Source organism: Pinus tabuliformis, chromosome 1_2 (assembly GCF_031772625.1).
Source record: "Pinus tabuliformis cultivar Carrire ecotype Pingquan chromosome 1_2, CPIR1, whole genome shotgun sequence".
NCBI classification, from domain to species: Eukaryota; Viridiplantae; Streptophyta; class Pinopsida; order Pinales; family Pinaceae; genus Pinus; species Pinus tabuliformis.
In genome coordinates this window covers 994576196-994602877 of record NC_142298.1, presented here as the reverse complement: position 1 = coordinate 994602877, position 26682 = coordinate 994576196, and the positions used below count along the sequence as shown (strand labels likewise).

The 26682-nt window shown below is 39.5% G+C and overlaps 1 protein-coding gene across 5 annotated transcripts in view; it reads left to right on the top strand.

The window, feature by feature from the left end:
* Positions 1-26682, top strand: part of DNMT2 (DNA methyltransferase-2) — a 320023-nt gene that overhangs the window by 224604 nt on the left and 68737 nt on the right. The window lies entirely within an intron of this gene.

The window sequence follows — 26682 nt, the reverse complement described above, 5'->3', positions numbered from 1 at the left end:
CAAGATTGTCCTTTATACCTTCTACCACTAGTGTCATATCAAATATTTCTGACTCTCTAAACTTTACTTTTTCTGCATCACTAGATCCTTCAGAAGGTTTCTTCACTTTTCCTCTGACCAAATCCAAGACTTTGTTCTTATTAAGAATGAGATCAATGCTTTTCTTCCATGACCTGTAATTTGATGCTCCTTCTAATTTGTTCTCTCCCTTTATTGTATTAGACATTTTTCTTGAAGATAGTAAGATTCTTTCCTTATAAGATCTCTTTATATGATCCCTTGCTTAATCCTTTTGGGGTTTCTGAAACTCCTTTTAGTAGATCCTTAAACTTCCTTTTTCCTTCTTCACCTTAGCTCTGAAACCATGTTAGAAAATCAGAAAGGAGGAAAATTTTTCTTTATATAGATAACTACTTGTGACTTTCTTATCTTTATGTTCTTCTTTTTATCTTTTAGTTCATCAACCAATTACTAAAACAATAGCACAAAAATCACAGACACCAGATATAGGTAGATAGCCGGGGAAAAACCCCTATGTAGGGGAAAACCTAGTCAACAACTCTTCCTTAATAACTTCAAGAGATAATCCAAGACTCCTGACCTAGACACAAACTTCCTCCACACCAAGTCAACCCTTTCTTCCTTCTTGCAGATGATAACCCTTCAACAACAATTTCGACCTAGCAGCAACAACTTCGACCCAACAACTGGCAACAACAACAACAACAACAACAACTTCGGCTTGACAAGTGAGACTTCAACCTCCTAAAGGAGTCCACACGAGAGAGAGATAGATAGCCCAAAATTTGGATCTTGCCTTTTTCTCCCTTCTTCTCCAACTTCACTCTCCTTTTAGCCTCCTTTCCTACTTCGTACTTTTCCAGCTCTTTTTTCTCGATATCGAACTTGAGTGAGAGAGAGTGAATGCTCCAAATGAATTTGAAATGCTCCAATACATAGGCTTCTAGTGAAGTCGAATTCCCCAGTTTGAGGCCAAATTGGTGTGGAGGTCACAAATAACTTATTTGAGTCAATATTAATTCTTTTTACATGATTCAAAAGCCCAAGAAGGGTTTCATTAAATGTACAATGGCTCTAATGACTCAGTATAAATCCTAGAAGTCCTCAATGGGGACTTTGACCTAAAAAATGATTACCCAAGCATGAAACCCGTGCTTTAATAAGTCATAATAATATTAATAAAATTCTTTTTCATAAGTACATTTCATTGTGACTTAAATATAATTATGATGACTGAACCTAGTTACATTCTTGAATATGTTGCGACTTCCAAGACAAAGATGGCTAGAAATTTTGAAGAGCAATGATGATCCGAATATGTTGAAGATGAACCTACTATGTGCTCATGATATGTTTCTGACAAGAGTTGAGGACCTCTATGCCTAGTGTAAGAGGGAGCTAAATGGTGAATCGTGAAAGTGTGAACATCCTTGTTCAAGATTTTGGCATAATTTGAAGAAGTTGGACTCGTTGAATTCGCTGATGCATGGATTTTCTGACTCGAGAAATGGAAGAGCACTTCTGAGTGCTGTGGTAGCCTGGATGACATGAATGATTTTGTTGCATAGTTGATTGAAGCTATTTGTTGGCTTGTGTGATCTGGTACTAGAATCAATCATGGGCTAAGGTATGTTTTTCGTGATGATAGAAGACTACATGGGTATACAGATGCAAATTGGATTGGAGTGTTACACATCAGGGTGCTGTTTTAGCTTGGGATCTGCCATGATTTCTTGGATGAGCAGGAAGTAGATATTTGTCATTCTCAGTACAACCAAGGCAGAGTAAATTATAGCTAATATGACCAGCTGTGAGGCAGTGTGGCTACGAAAGTTCCATCTAGAGCTATTTGATCATGTGCTAGATACAACTGTGATATATTGAGACAATCAAAGAGGGATCAAACTTTTTGAGAATCCAGTGTTTCATGATAGGTTGAAGCTGTTGAAGGAAATGTAACTAGGTTCGGTCTTCATAAATGTACTTTGATATTTGTATTTATTCAAGAAAAGAATTATTATTTTTATAATATATGTGAATGAGTTTCTTGCTCATTGAAATAAGTCTAGCACATGTTAAAGTGCTATAGGTGAGTCAAATAATCAAAAGAAAATGTTGAAGACCTTAAGGGCATGTTACACCATGTATGTTAATGTATTAGAGTCGAGAATACCTCCAAGCAAAGCCAACAAGTCTCCTCCATGCAATGACATCACCAAAGAACCCATCTGAGGCAAAGAAGGCAAGTTGGCCTACAAACAATAAGTCGGCCTAAGGGAGGGATAGACCTCTATATATAGAGGCTATCGACTCCCTCAAAAGACAATGCAATCATCTTTGAAATTAGTGAAGTTAAGGAGCCAAGAAAAGAATGAAAAAGGACGAAGTCAAGGAGCCTCTAGTGCAGCGAAGTAAAGGGAAGCATAAGCGAAGGTTGGAGGCTAGTTTTTAGGGCAAATACAGGCACACGTGCGAAGAAGAGGAACGCTGCCTGGGGTCATAACAACAGAGACTCACAACCAAACATATTTCATCATTTGGGCTAGAGACATAGGCCTAAAGGGCCTCCCACTCAAGCGAAGTAGCAAGGAAGATAAGCGAAACTAATAGGGCTATTCTAAAGCCTATTACAGTCACATGTGCGAGGAGGAGGCTGTCTATGTTGTCATAACAACCCTCCCATTACAATCATATAAAGTTTGTTGGTTGGTGAAGAGAAAGAAGGGATCATGATAAGGAAAGGGTCTCATCAAAGGAATCTCTTCTAGAGCAAGTTCAACAAGATCTAACAACAGTTGGAAGGAGGACAAAGTGTTGGAAGAAGGAAGTGTTGGGGAACAAAGTGCAGAAAGGAGAAGGACTTGACTTGTGCTTGGAGGACATTCTAGTCAAGGGTCTAGTGTTTGGCATTGATCAATAAGAAACTTCAATAAGAGAAACTTACTGAAGGGTTTTCCTCTCAAGAGAAGAGAGGTTTTGGCCCTGGCAGAGAGCCAACATCTTATGTTCTTGTTCTTATGTTTTGGTAGCAGTTTGATGAAGTACACACACATGCATTAATAAGAAGAAGAAGATTAAGCTAACAAGAAAAGTAAAAAGACTCCACAAATTTTTATCAAGTCAAGAAGAATCACTCTACATCTAATTGCCCTCGATTCTTCAACATGGTATCAGAGCTAAGGTTACACATCAAGGAAAGGGCATCTCAAGAACACTCATCAAGGAAGGACATCTACAAAAGTTGAAGCATCAAGCCAAGAAGGTCTACCATCTATCATTCATCAAGGAAGACTACAAAGCAAGAAGAAGAGCCTTACACAAAGGCACCTACAAGAAGAGCAAATCAAAGCAGGATCTACATCAAGCTACAAGTCATCAAGAAGCTCTCATCATCAAGTCAAGTTCACTTGGAGAAAGCAACTTGAAGAACATCAAGATCTAAGGAAGGCAATACATAAAGTCTTCAAGGAGAAAGCAAGTCTACTACATATCAAAATCTATCAAGTAAGTATATGTCCCCTTCTGAATATACATGAATGTCTTTTTGCAATGAAAGCAACAAATTGGTAGGTACCGATAACTTTCTTTCATGGAAGAAGAGAACTGATTTACTTCTCAAGGAGAATGAACTCCTAGAACACATCAAAGGGAATGCTGCTATTCTTGCTAAGGGACAAACTCAAGCCTTAGCCAAGTACAATAAGGATGAGACAAGAGCTCAAAGGATTCTAATAGAATCTATCAAAGACTCTCTCATTCCTTATGTCTCCAAACTTGAAACATCAAAAGAAATCTATGATAAACTAGTAAAGCTATTCTCGGTAAGCACAACTGGAGAAGTGATATCTCTTTGACATGAGTTGTACAAGATGAAGATATCAAAGGAAGGAATAGCTCCCTACTTCATGAAGATCCCTGAGATGAGGGATCAACTTCAAGAGCTAAGGGAAGTCATGTTAGACAAAGAAATGACAACTATAGAACTCAATGCTCTACCTGAGGATTGGGGCAACTTCACATGAAGCATATATGGCAAGAAGGAAGCTACCCCACTAAGTGAAATGTGGTCTCTAAGCAAGATAGAGGAAACGAGACTCAAAGCAAAGGAGGATGTGGGATCAAAGGAGCAAGCCTTTTCTACCATGGCCAAGAGAAAGGGGAAATTTGGCAAGTTTGGTCCATGAAGAACAAACAACAAAGATATTTCCAAAGTCCAATCGTATGGATGCCAAGAATATGGATACTACAAAAAGAATTGTCCTAAACTAAAGAAGGACAACAACAACAAAAGAAAAAGGGAAGAAGCTCACATGACTCAAGAGGTGAAAGAAGAAGAAAAGAAGCAAAAGAAAGAAGATCCTCCAGATCTCTACTATGACTAAGTCAAACTCTTTACTTAAAGTCTTCTTTCAAAGTTTTAAGTAGTATAGGAGCATGTAGAAATAGAGTAAAATTGCATGGCTAGAAACATCTTCTAGAATCTAGAAGCATGATGTACATGGAGTTCTAAATACTCATGTAGAAAGAGCATTTATAAATGAGAACAAAATGCATGGTTAGAAATATCGTCTAGAATATAGTAGCATGGTAGATATAGCTTAAGATATTCATGTAGAAGGAGCATACCTAGAATAGGACCTCGTCCATAATAAAAGAAAATTGATCATGATTAAGAATCTTAGAAGACCTCCATCATCAAAAGGAAACAAATATTTGCAGGGTAAGGGTCTTTAAGATCCTATGATGGAATCTTCAAAAGAAGATTCATAAACAAAGGCAGATGTCTCATTGGGAATCCCATTCATGGGATTCAAGAAAAAGGATGATATGCAGGCAAGCTAAGATGAAGCAAAAAGGGCCACACCATGGACAATCAATTGAAAATAAGATGATCAAAGGAGAATCAAGATGAGGTATGAATGCATCAAATTTTAGTCATGTTATCATATGTATATTATTGAGTCATGGGAATAGTTCTATAACCTGATCAAGTAGGAAAGAATCTTTTTTACCAATGACATGCACGAAGGCATGTACTACAATGCAATGAAGGTCAACAAAATAAATACTCACATAAGGAGTATAAGATTGCTGACTAAGAAGCAAGTGAAGAAGGAATGCTGACTAGTCCTAGAAGCAAGCAATGAAGAAGTGCTCTCACAAGGAGCATAAGGTGGTTGACCAATCTATCCAAGAAGAAGCAAGTGAAGAAAGAGATCAAGCATGTGAAGAACACCATGATCACCAAGAATCACTATCTGACAAGATACTTTGAAGACATCTCCCGAAAGAAGGCATGACAACTCTGACAAAGGAAGAAAAAGATCAAAGGACCCTTGACACCTGTGAAGGCCTTGGAGATATGAAAGGTGCAGATAACTGATTCTTCTCTACGAAGATATTATGCTGAAGAAGCCATCTAGCAAAAGCACCATTTAATGTTGAAGCAATATCAGGATGAAGTCATGAAGGGCTACTAGATCAAAGCATGGGAACAAGCAAGTACAACGAAGCATCCATGTGAAGAAGTAGTTTGAAGCATAGACAAGGAGTAACCATATGACAAGAGAACTTGATATATGACAAGAAGGCCACTTTCCATGAAGGAAGCAATGACTTGACAAACCAGGAAGGAAAGTGATCGATGGATGGTGCCCTACCAAGAAGAAGTTCAAACAAAGACTTCATGACATCAAAGAAAGGAATAAGATCAGAGAGCTGGTGGGGCCCACGAAGAAGAAATTGCCGATGAATGGACAAGTCCCTAGCTAAGAGGGAGTTATAACAAGTTCCCAATTACAAAGGAACTTGGACAAGTACCTTGTTAGTGGATACTTGGGCATGTCTTCCTCAATTGAGAGGAAGTGATAGACACAACATTCTTGTCTTCACTTGGGAAGAAAGAATGGGAGGATTGGGTAATCATCTGGTTTCCGATACTCTTTAAGGATGTGTAGGGCATCCAAGACAAGAGTAGGCAAGAGGATCAATATTCTTTGAGGACTAGGAACCCAAGATAAGAATAGTCCTAGAAGGTCACACTCAGTGAACACCTGGGTGGGTATGTACCTTGAGAGACAATGACTAAGGTGTCTATAAGTCATTGGTCTCGCCAACATTGTGTTCTGATCTATTGAGAGATAGAGCTGTTAGTCAAGGCCTCACTGTGGAAACAATGTTGGTCACTATGATGCTATAACAGATGGATTGCCAATCCGGTTTCTCTTATGTAAATTCTTCACGATTGAAACATAGCCAAACAACTTGTAACTTTATATGAATACCTCCGTAGCTAAGAGGGAGTGTTGAAGGAAATGTGATGCCAGGTAACTAACATCCTTTGAAAATCCCATGTGGACCTATGAGTTATGGGCCACATATACATCGGAAGCCTTTGCATTGGTGGATTTTAACAAAAACCCGACCAATCACCAAACAACGGAATAACACAGAACCTGCCAATGAACGCTGGACCCACTCCAAATTCATACAACCGGAACTCAAATAAAATAAATCCCAGTTCAATTCTTATCGGGTCTGCCTTACCCACAAATATTATCGGATTAATTCTCCGCCGTTGATCTTACCCTTCAATCTGACGGTTGATGTTTCACCCGATCAACCAACCTACTTGGTGATCCTCCACCGTTTGATCAAAGCACATTTGATCCAACGGTCAGCAACGATATCGGATGGGGATCTTGCGCGATGTTTACCTGCCCTTACGGAGCTGATAAGGAATATAAATCCTTGATGTATAAATGTTTGGGCCCAATTATGAAATTAAAGTTCGATCACTTTATGACCCGATATCCATTGGATATAAGAGGCCATCAAATTGATGGTTTGCGGGACTTCAACTAGCACATGGTTTAAAAACAGCTTAACTCTCGCAAACGACTGTGAACTAAGAGGTTGAATATGAGATCGACGACTAGGAGTGAGTGCGGGGCTTCAGCCACGATCAAGAAATCCGTACTCTCCTACCCCCCGCAATTGTTGATCACCATCGGATCTAACAGCCAACGAACGGTCTTGACTTATTTTGGGGTTTCTTCACGAATTTAACAAGTTCCACCAAGACTTAGTGCTTCCGCCAAGTTAGTCGGTCTCTAAACTATATACTCTGGTTTCTTAAAACATATCCAGGCTCTTAACTGTTCATTGTAATTACAGAGGATTCAGCCTACGATCTATGAAACCAATCACATAACAAAAGATCATGCAAAACAAGCTTTGTACACAAACTCCTTTTATTCATAACAATCTTTACATAATGTACAAAACATCTCGTGCTCTGATTTGTTCTCTCTTCTACTTAGCTCTCTCTACACTATCTAACCTCTGTGTAACACACTCTGCCTACTCTAACACACTCAATACTAAATTACACAAAGAAATACACAATCCACACTGTATTCATATTGATAAATATTTACAGAAGGAACAGTCGCACTCGACTGTTTCAGTTCTTCCCTCGCTCATCCATCCTATCTTTCCATCTGAATCTAACCCTTCACACATTCCTAAAGATTACAATTTATACAAAATGCGGATTCATGAACTCATTTAGTTCAGATCCAGAAATCTCTCATTCTTCCCTAAAGAATCTCTTCACTCCACTCTTTTCTCAAACAAATGCTAATTTAAGCTTTCACATCCCTCATATCCTATTCAAACTAGAGAATCTAAATGCTTGGCTTGATCTCCATGCAGGGAGGATCAATCAGCTACTTATGCCCTTTTCTGCTCAGATTTTGACAACAAATAAAACAATCTCATACATTTAAGTTAATAAAACTAATTAATCTCTTGTCTTCCAACCCTTTGTTAGCCACAACATGTGATTATACCATCACATTACTGACTAGGTCTAAATGCTCTTGCATCAGACTCCCAAAGTTGAAAGCTTTCATGACCTCCTGGTCATGTGTTTCTTCTACTGATCATCCAGTATCCCAAACTTTACTTTGTAACTGGTCATCACTTCCATCATGCTGCTGATTCATTTCTTCTGCCACTATCACTTCTATTCTTCCAGGATTCCAAATCTTATGTTGTTGTTGTCCACTTTCCTTGCTGATACAAATTTCTTTTGTTAATTTCTCTTCCTTGCTGTCTCTCTTCTTAACTAACTTCATCTTCCACACTTTCTCAACTTCCTCTTTACAATTTGTTCTTAGCTGAACTCCACTGACATCTGTCTACTGTACATTCTCCCTTACCATAGAAATTATGAAATTTATGTCCAATTCTTCTTCACCTCTGTCATTTACAAACTATTGCTTGTACTCTACAACTTCCCTTTCATTATCATTAAAGATAATCTTCCCCTTTATCTTATCAGGTTCATCTAATAACTTTTCCAGTAATTTGAATCTTCCCTCATCTCCAATAAGCATATCATTTGCATATGACTCCTCTTTCCTATATAAAACTGAATTTCTGCCACAATTATCAGATTTAAAGTTACTATGGATTTTTGTCTCCACAGATAACTTTGTCATCAAGTCCTTATACTGATCCTCTGCGAGATTTATAAAACTGTCAATAAACTTCATTTGGGCACTTTCCTGTTCATTACAGAATATTCCCTGTTTTGACACAAAAATGTCATTCAACAATTCAAGAATTAAATTCTCTTGAAATATATCATTGTGAAGTATCCTTTAACCTATTGTACAACTAATTAATGTTGTTTCATCTTCACCTACAACATAAACAAAATTCTGGTTTTCTAAAGCTTCTTCATGGTTTACAGATTCATAAAAATATTCCACTATAAAATCACTGAATTCCTGAACTTCTGTATTTGTCAACATCATCATATGTTCCTTCACATTTTCCACACTGTCTGGATTTTCTATTGAAGATACTTCGTTCTAGTTATCATCACAAATTTCCATTTGTTTGTCTTCAGTGTCGTTAATCATGACAATTTCTCTGTCAATACCATCATTCTCAAAAGTATTAAATACATGCTCAAAATATCCTTCTATTTCAACTATTTCCTCAAACAGTTTCACTTCTTCATCAACATGCATAAGCACATTGTCCAATTGCTATTCATCACCTGTCAAACTTGAAAATATACACATCATGTCAGTTTCAAAAATACAAGGCTCTTCATCTGAACTCCCATTGACCAGACCTTCATGCTCCTTTGAACTCTTCGGATAATTCACTAAGTTATTGAGAAATTCTTCCTCAACATATCTGATTTCCTTTTCATGAAAGAAAACTTCTGGGACTGCAGCTTCTTGACTTTTCTTGACAATTTCATCATAAGTCTGCATAACATCCCCTTGTCCTTCACAATTTTCTCCAACACTCAGTTCGTCAATAAGACAACAATGTCTCCTTCTCTTCTATGATAAGACTTTGATCTTTCAAAGATTTCCTTGACTTAACTTCTTTAGCTGAGTTCTCTATGTCAACTTCGCTTTTCTTCACTTCACAACCCTGCAATGCACTAGCTTCTCTCCCTCTGCCCATTTTCCATTGGTTTTCTATCCATGTTAATATTCCTTCTAACATGATCCAATAAGTTTTCACTAAGAGAAGACACAACCATTTACTCATACCTTTTAATTTTCTCCACCAATCGAAGTCTTGAAAGTCTTCCTGCATCTCCTTTTCTGTTTTTCTTGTCTCTGCCTCTTTCATAGAGTCAATTTCATTTGGCTACATACCTACAACTTTACATTCACACAAATAATTAATCCCAAAATTATGAGATTCTCTTGCCTGTGAAGATGCTACTAGCACCTTTCTCTCATGCTGATCTGAATAGATCATCTCTTCGTCACTATCATCACTGTCATCACTGTCTCCTTCCCCAAGGAGAGATACTTTCTTTGGTTCACAAATGTATTCTACTCCTTCATCCTCAACTTTTTGAAGCATTACTTTCTCAACAAACAATTCTTTGATAGGCCACTTAACTCTTTTCCGCACATAAAATCCTTGTTTCCATTCTTCTCTGATTCCTTTCTGTACCAACTTCTTCAAATGACTGAGTTTTGCCTTCATCTCAGCCAACTCTATGTCCATTTCTTCTTTACTCATTCTTTTGAGTCCAACTGTGTTGGCACTCTTTTTCCTCTGTCTGTGACTTTCCTCTGTACCCTTGTTATGACTATCAATAGTCAATTCCATTTCTTCCTCTGATGGAAGTTCCTTGTTCACTGGTGAGCTGCAACTAGCCCTTTCTTTCATCTGTAACAAGTCTCCTTCATGCCACACCAAACTTTTATGAGTTTAGCCTTTTGGCATCTATTGGTTCTTTCCTCGAACCTTTCACTCACTAGCAATTCTACCTAGCACTACTCTTGCTGGAATTGTTATCTTTAAGACAACTCTACCCACAATCATAATTGTGGCGCTGCCTCAACAACTTCTACCCAACTGCAGTTGGAAGTTGTTCTCAGCTTCTCTTGAACACTCCTTGTTCTAGGCTGTTGCATCTTCAATTGCTCACTTCCTTCTTTCATTCAGTAATTTCATTTACTGTTGGGTACTGTCACGTTTACTCATCTGAGAGTTCTTCTTGCTTCATCTTTTTTAACATAGCTCATGTGCTATGATGCTGATATAATTCATTCTACCTTCCAGCAATTTCGCTGCTTCCATTGACCTGTACAATCTTATCTCAAGGTACATCAAAGTACCTTTCAAACCTGCCAATTTTCCTTCAAAGATGTCTTAAAACTAATTCCCATTCCATTAGTTAAATCTTTTCCAAATGATTCATCTGTTCACTATTTCATTTAACTTTCTCCATTCAAAAGACTCCATACAGTCAGCAACTATTCTTCATCTTACAATTAAGATTCAATTTGAAATTCACCTATATTTACAAATTCATGACACACTACAAATTCCTTCTGATAATCTGTTGTAAGCAAATCCTGTCTTGCTTCTGCAAATTCCAAAATTCATTCCTTGTAGTGGTTCTTCTTTCAGATCTATTAAACCCAATCTCTGTTCTTTCAACCATCAATATCATTGTATTCAACAATACTTTAAGCAATCCTTACTAATTAAAAATCTTCAAATCATTTAAATGATTTCAGTCATAGCAATCCACTGTTCTATTTTGACTTTAAATTCAAAACCTTCTACTTCAATTTACCGTTTTCATCAAACCAATCATTCAATCAACTTACATGGAAATTTCATTTGCCTGAAAGGAAATTTTCATTCCCTTGTTGTTCTTCAGACATTCAAAACAAATCTCTATAAAATCACAAAATAAATCTTCTTACCAGATCTGCAATATCTTGTAGTAATTCCCAGATTTCAACAATTCTGACAGAATATCAAACTGCCTCTAATTAAGAATTCTGACAGGTATCTCCAATGTTCTTTTGATCATCCCAAGACTTTTTCCTTATAGTTTCTCTGCTGAAATTGCTTCATTCGCTTCTTTGTCACGGCTACTTGCTGAGAATAAAATTAAGCCCTTCAACCAAACTCCACAGAGCATTGGTCTAGCTCTGATACCAAAAATGATGCCAGGTAACTGACATCCTTTAAAAATCCCATGTGGACCTATGAGTTATGGGCCACATATACATCGAAAGCCTTTGCATTGGTGGATTTTAACAAAAACCCGACCAATCACAAACAACGGAATAACAAAAAACCCGCCAATGAACGCTGGACCCACTCCGAACGCATACAACCAAAACCCAAATAAAATAAATCCCAGTTCAATTCTTATCTGGTTTGCCTTACCCACAAATATTATCGGATTAATTTTCCGCTGTTGATCTTACCCTTCAATCCGAAGATTGATGGTTCACCTGATCAACCAACCTACTCGACGATCCTCCACCGTTTGATCAAAGCACATTTGATCCAACGGTTAGCAGCGATATCAGACGGGGATCTTGCGTGACATTTACCCACTCTTACGGAGCGGTTAATGAATATAAATCCTTGATGTATAAATGTTTGGGTCCGATTTTGAAATTAAAGTTCAATCACTTTATGACCCGATGTCCATTGGATATAAGAGGCCATCAAATCGATGGTTTGCGGGACTTCAACTAGCACATGGTTTAAAAACGGCGTAACTCCCGCAAATGACTGTGAACTATGAGGTTGAATATGAGATGGACAGCTAGAAGTGAGTGCGGGGCTTCAACCACGATCAAGAAATCCGTACTCTCCTACCCCTTGCAATCGTTGATCACTGTGGGATCTACCAGCCAACAGATGGTCTTGACTTATTTTGGGGTTTCTTTACGAATTTAACAGGTTCCAGCAAGACTTAGTGCTTCCGCCAAGTTAGTCGGTCTCTAAACTATATACTCTGGTTTCTTAAAACATATCCAGGCTCTTAACTGTTCATTGTAATTACAGAGGATTCAACCTACGATATATGAAACCAATCACATAACAAAATATCACGCAAAACAAGCTTTGTACACAACTCCTTTTATTCATAACAGTTTTTACATAATGTACAAAACATCTTGTGTTCTGATCTGTTCTCTCTTCTACTTAGCTCTCTCTACACTATCTAACCTTTGTGTAACACACTTTGCCTACTCTAACACACTCAATACTAAATTACACAAAGAAATACACAATCCACACTGTATTCATATTGATAAATATTTACAGAAGGAACAGTCACACCTGAATGTTTCAGTTCTACCCTCACTCATCCATCCTATCTTTCCATCTGAATCTAACCCTTCACTCATTCCTAAAGATTACAATTTATACAAAAAGAGGATTCATGAACTCATTTAGTTCAGATCCAGAAATCTCTCATTCTTCCCTAAAGAATATCTTCACTCCACTCTTTTCTCAAACAAATGCTAATTTAATATTTCACATCCCTCATATCCTATTCAAACCAGATAATCTAACTGCTTGGCTTGATCTCCACGTAGGGAGGATCAATCAGCTACTTATACCCTTTTCTGCTCAAATTTTGACAACAAATAAAACACTCTCATACATTTAAATTAATAAAATTAATTAATCTCTTGTCTTCCAAACCTTTGTTACCCACAACATGTGATCATACCATCAAATTGCTGATTAGGTCTCAATGCTCCTACATCAAAATGTAACTAGGTTCGGTCTTCATAAATGTACTTTGATATTTGTATTTATTCAAGAAAAGAAATATTACTTTTATAATATATGTCAATGAGTTTCTTGCTCATTGAAATATGTCTAGCACATGTTAAAGTGCTATAGGTGAGTCAAATAGTCAAAAGAAAATGTTGAAGACCTTAAAGGCATGTTACACAATGTATGTTTATGTATTAGAGTCAAGAGAATACCTCCAAGAACAGTCAACAAGTCTCCTCCATGCAACAACATCACCAAAGAAACCATTCGAGGCAAAGAAGGCAAGTTTGCCTAAAGGAGGGACAAAACTCCATATATAGAGGTTGTCGAATCCCTCAAAAGACAATGCAATCATCTATGAAATCAACGAAGTTAAGGAGCCAAGAAAAGAACGAAAAAGGACGAAGTCAAGGAGCCAAGAAAAGAACGAAAAAGGACGAAGTCAAGGAGCCTCTAGTGCAGCGAAGTAAAGGGAAGCATAAGTGAAGGTTGGAGGCTGGTTTCTAGGGAAAATACAGTCACACGTGCGAGGAAAAGGAAGGCTACCTAGGTCATAACAACAGAGACTCACAGCGAAACATATCTCATCATTTGGGCTAGACATAGGCCTAAAGGGCCTCCCACTCAAGCGAAGTAGCAAGGAAGAAAAGTGAAAGTAATAGGGTTGTTCTAAAGCCCATTACAGTCACACGTGCATGGAGAAGGATGTTGTCTCTGCTGTCATAACAACCCTCCCATTGCAGTGATGCAAAGTTTGTTGGTTGGTGAAGAGAAAGAAGGGATCTTCATAAGGAAGGGGTCTCATCAAAGGAATCTCTTCTAGAGCAAGTGCAATAAGATCTAACAACAGTTGGAAGGAGGACGAAGTGCCAGAAGAAGGAAGTGTCAGGGAACAAAGTGTAGAAAGGAGGAAGGACTTGACTTGTGCTTGGAGGACCTTCTAGTCAAGGGTCTAGGGTTTGGCATTGATCAATAAGAAACTTCAATAAGAGAAACTTAAGGGTTTTCCTCTCAAGAGAAGAGAGTTTTTGGCCCTAGCAAAGAGCCAACATCTTGTGTTCTTGTTCTTATGTTTTTGTAGCAGTTTGATGAAGTACACACACATGCATTAATAAGAAGAAGAAGATTAAGCTAACAAGAAAAGTAAAAATACTTCACAAATTGTTATCAAGTTAAGAAGAATCACTCTACATCTAATTGCTATCAAGTCAAGAAGAAGTTTCAAATTGTGACATCATTGTTTTGCATTCCTTATGATGAATCATATGAAAGAGAATGGAAATACCTCCCTGGCTAAGAGGGAGTGTTGAAAATTGTAGCCAGGGTCAGTATTTCCATCAATGAAATATAAGGAAGAATTGGAAATTTTGAATTTAAATTCAAAAAGAGTGAAGAGATCTCTACTTGAATGGTTCATGAGGCACAATACTTGCTAAGGTTTTGCAAATGGGGTAGCAAGCTAAGTGGGATTGATTGTGGGGAAAACTCCGCAGTTAAGCGCGCTTGAGCAAGAGGAGATCTAGGAAGGGTGACCTCCCGGGAAGTCCTGGTTACCGGGTGCAAGCCCCGGAAGTGACGATTGATGCTATGTAATCCATTTCACTAGTTTCAATCCCACTTCTTCACCCTTGTGAGCATCACCCGATGCAATGAGTGCTAAGTGAACGATTCAAAAATCATGAGAAATTAGTCAGTTACGACTACCTCTAATGGAAATGGTCATACGTTAATGACTTACTTAACGCAGTTGAATCTCAAAAAAGATATCTAATATAATGCACTGTGTAAACCCCTAATACTTAAATTCAAAAAGAGTGAAGGGATCTCTACTTGAATGGTTCATGAGGCACAATACTTGCTAAGGTTTTGCAAATGGGGTAGCAAGCTAAGTGGTCTTGATTGTGGGGAAAACTCCACAGTTAAGCGCGCTTGAGCCAGAGGAGATCTGGGATGGGTGACCTCCCGGGAAGTCCTGGTTACCGGGTGCAAGCCCCATAAGTGACGATTGATGCTATGTGATTCATTTCACTAGTTTCAATCCCACTTCTTCACCCCTGTGAGCATCACCCAATGCAATGAGTGCTAAGTGAACAATTCAAAAATCATGAGAAATTAGTCAGTTACGACTACCTCTCATGGAAATGGTCATACGTTAATGACTTACTTAATGCAGTTGAATCCCAAAAACGATATCTAATATAATGCACTGCATAAACCCCTAATACTTAAATTCAAAAAGAGTGAAGGGATCTCTACTTGAATGGTTCATGAGGCACAATACTTGCTAAGGTTTTGCAAATGGGGTAGCAAGCTAAGTGGGCTTGATTGTGGGGAAAACTCCACAGTTAAGCGCGCTTGAGCCAGAGGAGATCTGGGATGGGTGACCTCCCGGGAAGTCCTGGTTACCGGGTGCAAGCCCTGGAAGTGACGATTGATGCTATGTGATTCATTTCACTAGTTTCAATCCCACTTCTTCACCCCTGTGAGCATCACCCGATGCAATGAGTGCTAAGTGAACAATTCAAAAATCATGAGAAATTAGTCAGTTACGACTACCTCTCATGGAAATGGTCATACGTTAATGACTTACTTAATGCAGTTGAATTCCAAAAACGATATCTAATATAATGCACTGCGTAAACCCCTAATACTTAAATTCAAAAAGAGTGAAGGGATCTCTACTTGAATGGTTCATGAGGCACAATACTTGCTAAGGTTTTACAAATGGGGTAGCAAGCTAAGTGGGCTTGATTGTGGGGAAAACTCCACAGTTAAGCGCGCTTGAGCCAGAGGAGATCTGGGATGGGTGACCTCCCGGGAAGTCCTGGTTATTAGGTACAAGCCCCGGAAGTGACGATTGATGCTATGTGATTCATTTCACTAGTTTCAATCCCACTTCTTCACCCCTGTGAGCATCACCCGATGCAATGAGTGCTAAGTGAACAATTCAAAAATCATGAGAAATTAGTCAGTTACGACTACCTCTCATGGAAATGGTCATACGTTAATGAATTACTTAACACAGTTGAATCCAAAAAACGATATCTAATATAATGCACTGTGTAAACCCCTAATACTTAAAATAGTTCTAGTTTTGTGAATCCTAGAAATCAACATCCCGACCATAACCTTGGTCTCCTAGCCAATGCTTAAGGAAGATTGTTATGATGTTATCCCATCAATGCTCCCTCTCTCCAAGAGAGGTAATCTCAGCCACACCAAGCTTGTCAAAAACATCAACAACCTGCTCAACAACAGAAGAGTATACCATGGTCAATTCCAACGCTTGATCAAATAGATCAAAATTCATCCTCTGAGGCCAAACTACTTCACAAATATGCTACATGTTCCAAAATGCAACAGAAATATTCATGTCAATCAGACCAACACAACACCTAGCAATGCCCTTTCTTTGCTCAACGAGCCAATCAGAGGGATACATTAAAACAACAACAACATCTCACAGCTTCTTCAAATTCTTCCTCAAGCAAGTGTCCATGGACTCACAATCCATGATCCATCATGCCCCAATCTTAGGAAGGATTTCACTAGGCTCTATGGCATTACAATCTTTCAATCAGTTCCCTCTCACACTGAAGAGGTTCTCTGCCCTTTGTCATGTGAAAATTCTATCACTATAACAACTGATTTATTTTACCTACTTATTTCCTGATAAGTTATTTATGAATACCCTTCAGTAAAGATTAAAATAAATTCTGCTGCAGATATCACATCATAATACAGAAATAAACGCATGCACAAGAATTAACACATCGACACAAATATTTTGGACAATCAGTCCCCGGAAAAACCCAATGTGGGAAAACCGGTGCAGCAAGGGAGGATTTTATTATTCAACAGTTCTTCAGTACAACTGGGTGCCAAACTGGCTTACCCAATAGAGAGATAATTCTTCATAACTTCCCCCAGTCTCAGCGTCAGCTTGGCTGACCTCTGCGTAGCTCCCAGACCCTTAGTGTCAGCCCTTGCTTCTCTGCGTCAGCACTGGGCCTCTCTGCGTTACCCACGGAGGCCCTCCAGTGACTGCCTAGTCTTGCAGGCTCTGCATATGCCTGAGAGGCTTTGCGTATGCCTCTCCAACCTCTGCATTGTTCCCGACTCTCTGTTCCGTACTTGCTACCTCTTGTTGCTCTCTAGACCACTAGTTCGAATTTCTCAGCTAACCCCGCTCCAGGAATTGCACTGATTGGTCTCCCTTAGTGTGTTCTCCAACTGACCCTCAAGCCTCTTCTTATACTTTTCCTGTTGGTCCTTCAATGTCCGAGATTAAATCTCTAATCAATGACTAAGATTAGATTTGGCTTGATCCATGACTTTGGAACCTTTTAACCCAGTTTTATATTAATACCCATTAATATTTTATTTTCCTAAGTTTAGACTTAGGAACTCCATTAAAAATATTAATTATTTAAATATCTCCCAAACTGGTTAGAATCTGCCCAAACCATTTCTGGGTCTTGGAGATCACATGTGCTTTAGTCTCTCAACCAATTTTCATGGCTAGAGCGCATCCGATGCTACCCCAAATCAACACTCCCTCTTAGCGAGGACTGTGCTCTAGTAATACTCCACACTAAGCATTACTCTGATCATACAACATTGGTATCTGTGCTGATGCTAAGCCTCCTTGCCCAACATCCTTTGCACTGCTGCGTCCTGTACTGCTGCCCATGGCTCTATCACTACCACTGCTACATGGGTACTGCAGCTCCCTCTGCATTCGTGCTGCTGCTAGTCCATCTTCCCAACATTGCATCTGCACTGCAACTCCCTCTGCAGCCTGTTACATTGTGCTATTGCTGACTGCTATTGCATTGCAACATCACACGCATTCATGCTACTGAAATGGATTCTTTATCATCCCCATCTTCTCCCTGAAATAATCAAACTTGGTTCTTCCAAGGGCCTTAGTAAGGACGTCTGCCACTTGTTCTCATGTAGGAGTGTAGCTCAACTGTACAACTCCTCGTTGGAGACCGTCTATGTTGAAGTTTCTAAGTCCTCTTAGTTAGAAACCCTCCATGCACTTTCTCTAATTTATTCTTACCTACTTGTTATGTTACTTAACACGTTATTTACAATGTAAATATTAGAAATAAACACTAGTGCATGCTCAACATATTAGAGATCAACAACTAAAGGAAACAGAAATAATCACGCATATGACACCATTATTTTTGAGCCAATGTCTCCGGAAAAACCCAATGTGGAAAAACCGGTGCAACTATCTGAGGGTTTTCTTATTAAGCAATATCAGAGTACAATCTGGGTGTTGAAATTGGCCTACCCAATAGAGAATTTCCTTGGTTGTAATACCTCTCAGTTTCTGACAAATCTCCTAGCTGAAACCTCGGAAAATCCCTCTGGTAGCTCCTCAGCACCAATCTGCCCAAGAAACCCCAGCGTCAGCCTCTCTCTGGACTACGTCAGCCCCTCTCTTCCCAGCGCCGGCCCTGCGTCACCTCGGATGGGTCTGCGTCAGCCCTCTAGCCCTCTCTGTCAACAATGCTGGCCTCTCTGAGGCTCTGCGCAGCTCCTGACTGCCTCTGCGTGGCCCTGCGTGAGCCTTGGCTGGCTCTACGTCACTCTCCCCGGTTGGCTCTGCGTCACTCTCCCTGGCTGGCTCTGCGTCACTCTCCCCAGCTACTGCGCTGCTCTCCTGGCACTATCTTTGCCTCTCTGTTTCTCTGTACTCAATGCCCCTCAGCTGCAACTCCCGATCACTAATTCTATCTCTCTTGGCAAACCCTGCTCTAGATAATAGAATGACTGATCACTCTGGTGTATTCTCCAAGCTACTGCACTGCTCTCCCGGAATATCTCTACCTCTATGTCTCTCTGTACTCAATGCCCCTCAGCTGCAACTCCCGATCACTAATTCTATCTCTCTTAGCAAACCCTGCCCTAGAGAATAGAATGACTGATCACTCTGGTGTATTCTCCAAGTGACCCTCAAGCCTCCTCTTATGCTTTTCCTGTTGACATATCAACGACCGAGATTAAGTCCCTAATCAACGACTAAAATTAGATCTGGTTTGATCCATGTCTTTTTTGGACCATTCTAACACATATTCATATTAATACACATTAATATTTTATTTTACCTAAGTTTAGACTTAGGGACTCCATTAAAAATATTAATTATTTTAATATCTCCTGATCTATTTAGAATCTGCTCAAACCCTTTTTGGGTATTGGAGATCTCATGTGCCTCAACTTCTCCACCAAATTTCGTAGCTAGAGCACATCCGATGCTACCCCAAATCAATAGTCTCTGATAAAGTGACATCAGATATCAATATGCTTTGACTAATCGTTAAACACCAGATTCTCAGAGAGCTTGATGCAACTCTGATTATCACACATGATCCTGGTCGCCTCCATCTTTCTTCTGAATAGGTTCACAAGCAGTTTTCTAAGCCATATGGTCTCGCACGAAGCTGTGTTTGTGGCCATATATTCTGCCTCAGCTGAGCTTAGAGCGATGGATTTTTGTTTCCTACTGCACCAGGAGGTCATTCATGATCCAATGTTGAAAATATTGGTATCGGCAAAATATCGGGGAGGGTCCATAAAACATCTTATCGGAAATATTGGCAAATACCGGCAAAATGCATAATATATTCATTTTTTTCTTCAGAGTTTTAAACATATAAAACAATAACAACATGAAATAAACACATTGGCACATAAATATGAAGAAAGCACTGATATATATGATGTCAAATAGAAATGATAAATCAAAGGCGATACCAAATCCTGTTGATCCTTGATAATTCTCTAATCAAGGACTCAAATGTGGAGAACCAATACAAAATAACATCACATATATAAAAGCATCTCATCATCATGAGTTATATGTAGCAAAACAAATAAAAATAGTAGCTATCTATCTGAAATTACTGCCCTTTCCCCCTTTTACGAGAAAACATGATGGGCTGTTTGCCAGGCCTGCCCCTAGTAGTTGAAGGCCCTGGCCCTGTCTCTGCACCTATGTCAAATAATGAGTGCTAGGTATGGAGCCGTGCTCTCCTATATCTATAACAGATAGTGTTGATGCTGATGCTCCCTCAGTGTCCTCTTCCTCCTCCTCCTCCGAGTCCTCTTTCTCTTGTTGCCCTTGTTCTAATGGATCATCTGGCTCTAACCATGAAGGTGACTCCTTCAAGATGGGCTCCTCAGACTCCACCCTCCATTGAGACAATACATCAATATTGTCTAAGGAAATGGCATCTGGATCAATTGGTGCTTCTATTTGCCTCGCATGAAGTCGGATGTTGTAATGCACATACACTAGATCATTGAGGTGTGCGAACTCCATCTTGTAAGAGTGTCAAAAAAACACTTGAAGGTCATAAATTAAAAATTGAAAATTACAGTAAGTGTAATTGCTCAATGAAGGCTGGAGCTCAAAGTTATACCTATTGCGCTTTTTTGCATGTATTTTCTCAAATACACTCCAATTGTGCTCACACCCTGAAGGACTACATGTTTGACTCAAGATTCTTATGGCCAATTTCTGCAAATTTGGTGCCCTTGCACCATAGCTTCGCCACCAAATATCTACAACAAAATAAAAACGTAAAACATAATTAAACTTTCAAATAAAAGCTACATAATTGAATCTAAAAAAAATAGAATTATAAGTAAGGAAATTCTAAATTGAAAATTCTAATTTCTAATGAGTGATGACTTGTCACTTACATGGCATGAAGAGGGTCTTTTTCCTAATAGCATCATCAAAGCCAAATAGGCCAACACAATCCTGATAAAACTGTATCACATGATTGATTTTGCTACGAAGCTCAGGATCAGGTACCATTCTATGAATACATGAATGGAGCCCTTCCATCACCTCACCATCAAAATCAAAGCTGCATTTGTATGAAAATGTGGGGTTGAGGAAGAGTGCTGCTGCATGAATGGGTCAATGAAGCATCCCTGGCCACCCATCGACTATCAATCACATCCCATAACATCATATGCCTATCAAGGCCAGCGTAACCCTTGTCTGCATAATAAGAATGAATGGCCTCCTTGGCCCTATCCATGGCCTCGTACAAATAAGCCATTACAGGCTTCTCCCCATCTACTAATCTGAGAACCTTTACTATAGGTTCACTAAATGAGCATGCTTCTTCTACTCCACACCAAAATGTCTTAGAGTACACCATTTTTGCAATGGCTTTCCCGTCATGTCTCCTGTTGTATCTACAATTATGCCAGTCATCAGACATAGACATTTACTTCAACTCGAACTAACATCGAAACAAAGACGGAGGAGTAATAAAGTTTGTGGCAAAACGTGTGATTGTAGGACGCTGCAACTCCTTGTTTCTAGTGAACTTCCTCATGAGGCTAAGAACGAAGACATGGCTATAAATAAACTTGGGGGCGCTCCTAGCCATATCAACCACGTCCTTGATGAAGGAGAGTTTCCCCATATCCTCAAGCAGCAAATCGAGACAATGTGTTGCACACGGAGTCTAGAACAATGTACGATGCTTCTCCATAAGCATCTTGTCGGCAGACACATAATTAGCTGCATTGTCTGTTATGACTTGCACCACATTCCGCACACCAATCTCCCGAGTGAACCCATCTAACAACTCACATATCGTTGCTGCATCTTTGATATGTTCTGATGCATCCACTGATTTAATAAACATGGTACCTTTAGGACAATGTACCAAGAAATTTAGAAGGGTCCTACCCTTCCTATCTGTCCAACAATCAGACATCACTATGCATCCAGTAACTTCCCATGTTTTTTTCAACTCTACCAATCTAGAGTTGATGTCCTGCTTTTCTGCTTGAAGAATTGGCCCCTGCAGCTCCTCATATGTAGCACTTTTGTTCCCTGGGCCCACAACAACAATAGCATCACACATTCACTACCAAAATGGATTGGTTTTGGTGATGCTGAGAGGTAAGTCGCTCCAGAAAAGACACCTCCCCATGACTCTATCTGCTTCTTGCTTCTCCTTTTTTTAACAAGTGGTTTTATTCCAGGTTGTGATCCATGTCTTGTTCGTGGAACAAAGATGATGACCTTGCACTAGCAGTAGTAGGTGATGCTGTGGAGCCCCTCCCACTCCCCTCAACATCAAAATCAGGAGAAGATATCCCAAAAGATCTACCTACACGTTCAGCCTTGTTTCTTTCTATCTCTTCCTTCTTTGTGTATTTTTCATCAATTGCCTCAAGAGCATTTTGTATAAGCTTCAGACTAGAAACTTTACAAATCCCAACATCATGTCCAGTGAGCCTAGCCAGATGGTATTTCAATCGTTGAACCCCTCCATCTTGGCCCCACACAATTTGCATGTAAGATATGCCCGATTTGTCCCACCATTAGGCTCCCCATACTCCCAAAATGGGTCCAAGGCTTTTGGCATATTTGAATTTTGTAATGAGCTAACTCAAACCTAGGGCACCAAAAAAAATAATAATGGAATTAATAAGTAATAACCACCTCATTTTACATTATTTATTATTTTTTTGCTACATTATTTGCAATGTGAATTCAATGAAAAACCATAAATGAGAATAAGAGGGTGCGTTTGAAAATCATAGCAAACGAAAAAAAAAAAAAAAAAATGTTTGTAGGCAAATAGGCAAGCGAGAATAATCCTAAAACTATCAAAAAATTCATTAACATAGGGGTTTGTTTGAACATACCTGTTAATGGAAGAAATGAAATTATCTCATTGTTCTTCAATTTTAGATCAACAAAATCTTCATTGTTTGTGGCGATAATGGCTATTCAATAGTCAAATCCTCCTTGACAGCAAGCACATAGCTCTCCCCTTCCTTCTCCAGCAATCAGAAATGAAAATGAATGAAAAAAAACAAAATTGGCCTTTTCTAGCTGCGACGATAAATTTTTTCTGTGCCTGGGTGATATTTTGTGTCGTAGCGCAATATTTTCCCGAGATATTGCTGATATTTCGGAAATATCGCGATATTTTCGGGGAGACAAAATATCACGATATTTCCTCGGCGATATCTCGTCTACTCGAAAATATCGTGATATTTGCGAATATCGGCGATATTGTCAACACTGGTTGAAACAGTACCTAGAGGTACTTTTCCGATCCATTGAACTTCCTGCCCAATCTGCATCAGTAAACCCACTCAATCTAATATCTTTACCCTTGGTGTACAAGAGTCCATAATCCATTGTTCCCTCTAAATACCTGAGAACATGTTTCGCTGCTGCCCAATGCGTCCTCTTTGGCTCCACCATGAACTCACTGAGGGTGTTGACAACCTAGCAAATATCTGGCTTGGTATTGACCCTATACATCAGGGACCCTATGAGCTGCCTGTATAAGGTGGGATCAACATCTTTGTCTTTTGATGCATCAATCTTCTTCCAGTTGGTTATCATTGGAGTAGCCATGGGTCTACAGTCCTCCATCTTGAATCTCTTATCTCCCCCTTTTGCTGCCAAACTTCCAACCCCAGGAAATAATGCATTGGTCCCAAATCCTTCATGTCGAACTCCGTGGCTAAATTCTTCTTGCAGTCCCCTATGAGCCTAGATAATCCTGTCAAGAAGAGGTCATCCACATATAATACTAAGATTAGAGGTTCATTCTCTACAACAAGATAGTAGAGATTTGGATCTGCGTCACTCTTGACAAATCCCATTTTCTGCAAGTAGTCATCAATTCGCCCATACCACACTCTAGGTGCCTGTTTCAGCCCATACAAGGCTTTTTTCAATCTGCATACATGAGACTTCTTCTCATGTGTCTCAAAGCCCTCTGGTTGTTCAATGTATACCTCTTCTTCTATCACACCGTTCAGAAATGCCGTTTTGACATCCATCTAATGAATCTCCCACCCCATTTGTGCTGTAAGAGATATCACAATTTTAATAGATGTATACCTAGCTACCAGGGCGAACGTCTCTTCATAGTTAATTCCTTCCTTCTGAGCATACCCCTTAACCACAAAACTGGCTTTGTATACCTCAACACTGCCGTCTGCAGTGTATTTAATCTTGTAGATCCATCTTGAACCTACCACTGATCTGTCTTGAGGCCTTGGCACTACCTCCTAGACATCGTTCACCATTATGGAGTTGTACTCCTCTACCATCGAATCCAGCCAAACCTGATGTTGAGCTGCCAATTGAAAACTGGCAGGCTCCCCATCCTAAGCTACTAATGCCTGATATCTATCTAGTTGTATTCGCTCCCTCTTATTCTTCCTTGGCGCACTGATGAAGTCCTCTGCATCTCGAAGAATCTTACGAAGTTCCCGGCTCGTTCTTTCTCTACCAGCAGGTGCTTCTATTAGCTCCTCCTCATCCTGTTATTCTGCCTGACTCGAGGAAGAATTCGTTTCTTTCGTTGGTTGAAGAGGTTTGACCAATGGTTCCTCTTTTGGCTGCTCCTCGGAAGGCATTTCTCGAGATTTTCTGAAAGCCTTGTCTTCCATGAACTTCACATCTCATCGAACTACTACCTTCATGCTCCCTAGAAGATAGATTCTGTATGCTTGAGCATTCTCTCTATATCCCACTAGATATCCTTTCTCTGCAGTTTAATCTAGTTTCTTACTCTTTTCCCCGGGTATGCGACAATATGCTAAGCTCCCAAATCTCCTGAAATGATTGACTTCCAGCGTCTTCCCTGTGAAGACTTTCTCTGGAGTAATCTTGCCCAATGCCTGATGAAGAGTTCTATTCTGAACATAGGTTGCTGTGTTGCATGCTTCTACCCAAAGGAATTTTGGCATATCCTAATCATACATCATGGCCCTAGCTGCTTCTACAATAGTCCTGTTCTTTCTTTCTACTACTCCATTCTGCTTTGGATTGTACAGAGCTGTCCACTCTCTTCTGATTCCCTCCTTAGCACAAAAATCAGTGAAGTCCTTATCGACATACTCTCCACCATTATCTGAGTGCATAACTTTTATTTTCTTCCCAATCAAATTCTCCACCAGAGCCTTGAACTCTTTGAATCGACAGAAAATCTTGTCCTTGGTCTTCAGAAAATAAAGCCAAGTTTTCCTTGATTGGTCATCAATGAAGGTAAGGAAGTACTCAACGCCACTAAGAGCTTTAGTGGACATGGGTCCACATATAGCTGAGTGTATCAATCCTAGTACACCCTTGGCCCTGTTTTTACTTCTAGGAAATGCTACCTTGGCATACTTTCCTAGAGCACATCCTCTGTGTTAGCACTTGAAATTTCACCTCAGGCTGAGAAAGGTAAACCTCAAGGCAACATCAAACCATTCAGCCCCGTAGCTAGCCCTACGGGGCAGGAGAAGGCTCTCTCCGGTCAATCTCGGTAGATTTTCAATAGGATGAGATGACAAACAAGGTAACACTGATATTAGGCTAGTAAACTGATTAAAAAGGTTGATTTGGGGTTTTTTGGGTTTTTGGTGGCAATTTGAGGAATTGCAATTTTGGGTGCGGGGATTGGAAACAGTTTCTGCAGGGGGTTCCTTGGGGCGAGGTAGGAACCTATATTGATGTCTTTAGCTGAAAGGAATGATTAAGAAGAAAGATGAGAGGGCTAAAGAGAGCAAACAATGGATTTGAATTCTCTTTAGACAACAGAAAACATAGAAATTAAACAAATTTAAAAGCAGAGCATGGCTAGCATGAATTCTAATTTTATCACTTCATTTGTTTAATATGCAACAGTATAGAAAGGAAATGAATCACATAACAAAGCTTACAATAACATGTAGAAACACACCATCAACACATGAGTCCACAAGAATCCCAAAAATGACTGCAAAACCCTGGTCTTCCTTAGCTAAAAATTGCAGAGATACAAGTGAAATATACAATGATAGCTCCTCCCTCAAGAATCCAACCATGAAAATGAGCAAAAGAATGCATAATATAGATGATCTAACCTCTTTCCCCACCTCTAGGGGTCGAGCTCATCCTTCTAGGAGCTGTTTCAACTACTTCTAAACTGAGCACTAGATAATAGGCAGTCAAAACAACTTTCCTCTATAAGCTAGGAAACCTATCCATACATTAAATATTTACCATTTACATTCAAGAAACTTCTAGAAGAGTTAAAGAAGAGTAAAAGTATCCAAAAAGTGCCACAAGTACAGTCAAGAGGATCACCATCCACCTCAGAAAGTCAAACTGGAGCTAAACTGCGTTTTCTGGGCTGAACTGGTCAAATCTGGCAAAGTTCCCTCAACGGGTCGCGCACATCTTCCTCAACGGGTCGCGCACTTTGGAGCCCTGTTTGGAGGCCTTCCCGGTGTCAGAATGAGGTGCAGGATAGCTCGTTGGAAAGGTCTCTGAGTCTACTTTCCAACCCAACTGGAATTTTTGGATTTGGAGGTCATTTGCCCAGTCAAAAGTCAATTCTCCCAAGACTACTTCTGCAGCTCAAAAAAGGGGCAGAAAGTCAAAATTTGGCTGTATTTTGATCTTTTGGAGGCCCAAAACTCCATAAAAACTCAAGTCCATCCATAAGCATGTGTAACTTTGCATGACAAATCTAGCAATGCTGAGTTTTTGCAAAACGGAGCTACGATGACAAAGGG